This window comes from Coenobita brevimanus, chromosome 67 (assembly GCF_032717465.1).
Source record: "Coenobita brevimanus isolate Jiangsu-jjx chromosome 67, ASM3271746v2, whole genome shotgun sequence".
Taxonomy (NCBI): Eukaryota; Metazoa; Arthropoda; class Malacostraca; order Decapoda; family Coenobitidae; genus Coenobita; species Coenobita brevimanus.
The window spans coordinates 15,648,560-15,655,884 of record NC_137020.1 but is presented as its reverse complement, the minus strand read 5'-3'; positions in this window follow the sequence as shown (position 1 = coordinate 15,655,884).

Genomic DNA, 7,325 nt, shown 5'->3' with positions numbered 1-7,325 from the left:
GTCCTCTCGCGTCCTGGGCTTCCCGTGGCTTCCGGGCTTGACTCAGGCGTGTGGCCCTCGGGACTGGGGCCGAATAGCTCCAGGAATCTCTGTGATAAGTCCTGGCGTCATAGGGGCGTAGAGAGATCACGCCCGGGTGTCCTGGGGAGAACCGAGAGAGGCTGTGGGCTGCGGTCTCCAGCGTCTAGGGGCGCCGACAGGGGAGGGCTGTGGCAGCGACTTCCACTGGGGTCCGTCAGGTGCGTCTGCTCTAGAGCCAGGCGTAGGGAACAGAGACCAGGGGAGGCTGGGAGGCCTGTCTGGGTCACTCTGGGACAGAAAGCCTGGGCTCCAGTCTCCTGCCGTGGGGACATCTCTCTACTCACCTCTCTCTGCACACCCTCGGAGCGACCGTAGATCGTCTCATGAGTGAGGGAGCGACAATAGGTCGTCTCTACCAAGACACTCTCGGAGCGACCATAGATCGTCTCACGAGGATGGGAGCAACCATGGATCGTCTCTACCGGAGCACTTTCGAAGCGACAAAGGATCGTCTCACGAGGATGGGAGCGACCATAGATCGTCTCTACCAGAGCACTTTCGGAGCGACCATAGACCGTCTCATGAGGATGGGAGTGACCATAGATCGTCCCTACCGGAGCACTTTCGGAGCGACCATAGATCGTCTCACGAGGATGGGAGCGATCATAGATCATCTCTACCAGAACACTTTGGGAGCGACCATAGATCGTCTATACCAGAGGGGCGCCATCTGGAGTATATTTTCTAACTCCACCCCTAGCTGGCTCAGCAATTCCACTCTGCGAAGGTAGTGTCCTTCTCCTACGGTGGCGGCGGCGTGGTGGCTGCATGTCACAGGGGTGCACGGCCCGGGCTGACATGTGTTGCTGTTTCCGGGAGTGGTGGTGGCTGGTGGCGGCTACCCCGTGGGGTCCGTGTGGGGGTGTCGCCACATCTGCGGGCATACTAAGCTGTTTTTGGCTTGCCCTGTCGTCGGGGGTACTATGGTATTCTTCGGGGGCACTGTTTTTCAAGCAACGCATTTTACCACTCTCCCCCTGTAAAAAGTCACGTCCTTGTGGCTGGAGGTGGAACGCTTGTGTGTTGGAGGTGGTGTAGACGGGCTGGAGGTGTTGCAGCGTAGTTTGTCAGGCGACAGTGTAGGGGTTCTCTTCTTGTGCTGGGTCGTAGGTGAGGAAGAGTGTGGAGGTGGCGGTGGTAGACTGGAGGAGGTTTAGCAGGTGGTGTGGCCCACGGAGTCTGTGGTTCCGGCCAAGGGTAGGTGCCCATATGGCCTGCTTCACTCTCATCTTGCTTGGTGTGGCTGTCGGTGTGGTTGAGGGCTGAATGCTGGATACTGTGGGTAAGGGCCGGGTTTTGTGCTGTGGTAATGTGGCGTTGAGTCTCTGGGGAGTACAGGTAGAGGGGATTTGGGCCTGATGTAGCTGGACGGTTTGAAGTCATGGAGAGGTGGGTGGTGTAGGGGTGTGTGAGTATCGGGCGGGCGGGCGTGAGAGGTGGCCCGAGCGGGTGGTGGTGGTCTTGAGGGTCGGGGTGGGGGGAGAACTGGGCGTCTGGGATGGGCGGGTTGTTTTGCGTGTTGTGGGCGCGGTGGGGCGCGGTGTTGGCGCAGTGGGTGTACGGATGGTGGGTGGGGGAGGGGGGTGGTAGTGGGTTGTGAAGAGGGTGTGGTGGCATGGGTGGAAGATGTGGGAGTGGGCGTTGAGGGGGAGGCCATGGAAGGAAGGGGTGAGGGTGAGGGAGGGGTGGCGGGGGAGGCATCAGGTGAGGTGCTGGGGGTGGTGGTGGTCGGGGAGGTGGAGATGGTAGGGGGGGTGGAGTGGGAGGGTGAGGAGGAAACATAGTACTCATGTGTGACTGTAGAGGGTGGTGCGGGAGCCGGAGGGGGCTGGGGGTGTGGGGCCAGAGCGGGGGAGGTGGGCGTGTGGAAAGGCCGCACGTGACGGTTTTGGAGGGTATGGGGAGTGCCGTGATAGTCTACGACTACTTGGTATGGGTTGGGGACTTTGGTGATGGTGTGGGGCCCCGTGAAACGGGGGGTGAGCTTGTGGGGAGTGGGAAGTTGGGCGACGACGACTGTGTCACCCGGGATGAAAGGGTTGGTGGCTGTGTTGGGTCCAAGGTCTAGGTTCTTTTGTAGGTGGTATATCCGCCCTTTTAGCACGTGTAGCGGGTCTGTAGTGGGAGCGGAAGCGGGCGGTTGCAGGTGATGGCGTAGGGGTAGTAGGAAGGGGGTTTCGTCAAAGATTCTTTCATGGGGGTAAACCGCGTCTTCTTGGGGGCACGAATTCATGCCCCATTGGACAATTTTTACATGTGCCGGCCAATCGTCGTCTTTTGTAGCCTCGATTCTGGTGCGTAGCTGATGGACAAGGGTACGATGGCTACGTTCACATACCGCGTTCCCTTGCGGCCAGTATGGTGAGGAGTGGGAGATCTTGTACCCAAAAATCCTGGCTAGTTCTTCCCAGACTTTTCCGGAGAACTCGGGGGCATTATCGTAATGGATGGCTTGGGGAATGCCAAAGTAAGGGAACACGTGTCGGAGCAGGGCATCGGCGACAGCGACGGCATGATGTTCTTTAGCTGGGCAGGCTACTACGAATTTGGAGTACATGTCTACAAAAGTGATCAGGTATTTATATCCAGATTTGGGGGGAAGAGGGCCTACTACGTCGATCGCCAGGAGTTGCCAGGGCTTGTGGGCGGTGATATTATAGGACTACATAATAGATAGATAGATAAATAGATAGATAGAGAGACAGATAGAAGCAGGAAGTCAAATGATGAGAAGGTGTTGTGTTTGCGAGAAGCGAGCAGCGCTAAACATGCTTACACGGAGGAAAGCTGACGACAGCGGCCAGTAAGGAGATGATGCAGTTAGCTGTCAGCAGTCCTCTCGTGAGAAAGGTCTGGTTGCCATGAGGAACATACGTGACACATCCTTACTACACCAGATTTTAGGAAAGAGAGTTTAGAAGGAGACAAGCGACCCTAGAGAGAGGTCGAGACGGAGATTAGCCTTAGAACAGAGAGAGAGAGAGAGACAGCGAGACAGGGAGGTAGCTACCCAGGACTTACACTCTTATACCTGTTTAATATTTCCAAGACAAATAAAAATAGTCCCATACTATTCTTTACCTCTCCCGTCACTACATGACATCTGGTGGGAAAACTACTACAAGATATAAAAGCCGCTCGACCACAAGTCTAAAATATACTTCTCTACAAGTAACTACAAAGTCTTTATGACATTTGGTGGCAGCGAACGTATACGAACCTCGTCTACGAATCAACATTAAACTCTTACAAAATATCAAGATTGAAAAGAACCAACAATATCAGCTCCTGCCCCCTCCGTCTCCCAGATCATTACGCTGATGCAGAGGTCAAGAGATCACTCGACGCCTTGCAAGTAGCTTAACGACAAACCAGCAAATCTGCGGACATCGTCCCCGAATTAAAAGCAAATTTCTACAAATGCAACCGAGACTACAAGATTAGCTTCAGTTCTACAAAGTCTACAGCCATCTACAATCAACTACAATTAACAACTCTACGTCGTCTGTATAATCTTCTACACGCACCTACAAGTAGCGGCAGTCTTCATCCCACAACGAGTAAATCACTAGAGAAAGGACCGAGAAAACTTCCACATAGAATAAAGGGAACAAACAAACGAAGAGTGAGACACGACTCACAACTCATCTTCACTCAAGTTACTCATCGCTACTCATTCACTCACCACAGCTACCAGTGTGGGGAAGCCGACGTCACCATGTGCTGAGATGACATCACAACGCGAGTCTGCCATGCCAAGCAACGTGTGACTGACACCAGGCACTTCTCACCCACTACTCATTACTCATTATTAACATAGCTCCTACTCATATTCACTTATTTTCACAGTTAAGTTGGAAATTCGACGTTCTATGTTGAGGTTTGCCTGGGACAGCCGTTAACCACTACAAATACCAGGCCATGGAGTTTCCTGAGTAATATCGTCCATCAACACACCACTAGAATTATCAAGAGATCTTCAATCAAACCTGTATTTTCTTCCGAGATCGACTTTTGTATCGACACACCTCTACGATCTGTATCAAGTGGGTAAAATTATACTTGCTCATTTCTTCTCAGTGCTAAAATTAGCTATATTCAACTTATTTAATCATCTAGTTTGCTAGGACATAAATAAACAAGAGGCGTATTTCATAACATCATATCTTAATGACAGGAATATTTTCGCCACCACCCACGTTAATACCAGATGACACACAAATTGCCACAACATCAGACTCACAATTAAGAGACAGCCCACCCATTGTACAACCCACACCACACGTTATAGATAAGGAAACAAATACGGGAGTTTCGGATGATGAGTGGGAAACCCCTTCAGACATTGAGAGTATCGACTTTGCGGCTGCCTTGAATACTGTATGCCAATATACTTAACAGGGTTCACCGGTCCGGTCATACATATTCTACCATTCCCTCACATAACGATAAACTCGTACAAGTTGAATTAACAGAGCAATCATTAAATATGAATCAAGAAACAAATACTGCTGATCTAAAAACCACACCTCACGTTTTTGTGTATCACGAGGATAAGACTGCCCCAAAATTCTCTGGCACAGACAAGGATCGCATTGATGTCATTTCATTAATCAGTCAGTGCGAACAAATGTTCATCAAGCGCCACATACTAGATGAACAAGAGAAAATTGCTATTTTTTCATCTTGCATAAGCCAGGAAAGATGTCCAGCAAGCAATTTATTGCGCTCCGATAAGCTACATCGTGCTAGGACATATGATGAATTTAAAACTGAATTTCTGAAGAAATTTTCTGGAGGTATGAACTTCTTGCCAGGTATAATTCCAGAATTACATAAAATTGTAGATCTTGTAAGGGAGCACACTACAAACCATGTGCTCAGTGAAATAACTGCTGATGTCTCCACAATCAAGAGAACCCTATTAGCTACTCTGGAGAATTCTAAGTGGATAACAGATGATGGAAAGATGTCCCCAGACCTCGTCGTGGACATCATTGGTTATGTAGCTGCCTTGTGTAAATTACCTGATAGAACCCTTAAGATCGCCAAAACAATCGCGTACATCCCGGGAATGTGCTTACTAGACTTAATGAACGAGGTAGAGATGCAGTGCAGTAAAGCAGGTGTGGTCGACACACATGCACATTCTGGTAGAATCAGGGTACCTGAGACAGTATCAGCTGTGAAAACATCAACACCGACCCCAAACAGAGAACAAAATCGATCGCGACCTGAAATGAGGCAGCCCAAACAAACAAAGACGCCTAGACCTCGTTCCCACACGCCTTCCTACAGGCAGTTTCATAAGTTTTCGCGCAGCCCGAGCAGGTCTCGCGCCATAAACAACACTTTTTATGGGAAATCACCTCGTAGGTCACAGTCAAGGGATAGGTCCATTCTGTGTCATTACTGTGCAAAACCAGGACACACAAGGTATGAATGCTTTATCAAGGCAAAAGAGGATAATCAAAAGACACAAGGATTTGGTCCTTACTGTAGGCATCATAGATACCAAGGGCACTGGACTAGTGGATTGCAAAACAGTAGAAAAAATTGTGTCTATGTTCAAATCGGGGAAGACCAAGTCATGACAAAAAACGAACAAACGTAAAGAAGAACAAGGTTAAACTTCACATAGGAGGCATGTTGGGAAATGAGTGTATCTTGATACCAGCTGTATGTGAGGATCAAAACGTTTCCTTATTTTTAGATACAGGCTCTCCAGTGAACTTAATAACACATGAAGAACTAAATAGAATTCTTAAAAATAAAAAGAAAGTAACTTTTCTGGATGAAGCTGATTTAGAATTAAACACAGTAGATGGTCAAGAGATTACAGTAAAAGGTATGATAAGATTAAATCTCAGTTTCACAGAAACTACAAGACCATTCTCTGCATTGTTCTATATCGTTGAAAACTTAGCAATTAAAGCTCATATGTTACTGGGCTTAAGATCCATGAGAACTGAGAACATAACTATACTCCCACAAATGAATGGAATAGACTTTGATAATGAATTTATAGAGGAAATACTTTCAGAGCCCTCACCGATTGGTAGAAGAGAGCCAAAAAGAATTGGTAATATTAAAGGCTTTAACAAACATACACAAACAGATGAGTGTATAGATCCACTTACACCAGCAACCCCATCCTCCAGAATTAGTGACCCAGATAACAGTACTGATTTATCAATTTTTCCAGCCCATCTCACTAATGATTTGGTTATACCACCTAATTCATACATGAAGGTTACCATAAAGAGCAAATTACGGAATAGTACTGTTCTTGTCTTAGAAGAATTATGTAAAGTAAAAGGATTGTCAGTAGAAAACGCATTATGTCATACGAACGACGAAGGGCTAACTCAGATATTCATTATTAATCACATGAATGGGGAAGTTCAGTTGAAGAAGGGAACTTGCATAGTTAATATTGAAAAATGTTTCGCCCCTGTGAAGGAAATAAATATTGGTGGAGTAACAAGTGAGATCAAATCTACGGATAGAGAAAGAATAAAAGAGAATTTAATTCACTCAGGTGAATTTGACGAACCCTGCTGGAAACACACAGGGACACCGTAGCATTGCCCGGAGAACAATTAGGGTGTACTAACTTGATTAATCACATGATTAATGTGCACCCAGAAACACCACCAATTTTCGTACCAGCTTATCGCATACCACACTCCCAACGTACACTTGCAAATCAGTATGTCGATGAAATGTTAAAGCTTGGAATTATTGAGCCTTCAGTTTCTCCGTGGAACGCTCCCCTTTTCTTTGTGCCCAAGAGAAATGGAGAAATGCGTGCGGTAGTAGATTACCGTAAACTAAATAATCACACAATCCCTGACAGATTTCCCATGCCATTGCTAAGTGATGTTCTACAGAATATTGGTCCTGAGAATAATATATTCTCGACCATCGATCTCCTAAACGGATACTATCAGATTCCGGTATCTCAGGAGTCACGTAAATACACTGCCTTTTCAACAAACAGAGGCCATTATCAATATACAAGAATGCCAATGGGACTGAGGACAGCCCCCGGTACTTTCCAGCGTCTTATGAATTACGTATTGTCCGGAATTTTAGGACAAGGAATATTTGTTTATCTTGACGATATTATTATCGCAACGAAGAATATTAAGGATCATCTCAGGAAATTAGACTTACTCTTACAAAAGCTTAGTGATGCTGGATTAAAAATTAAACTTTCTAAATGCAAATTTTGCTTTAAG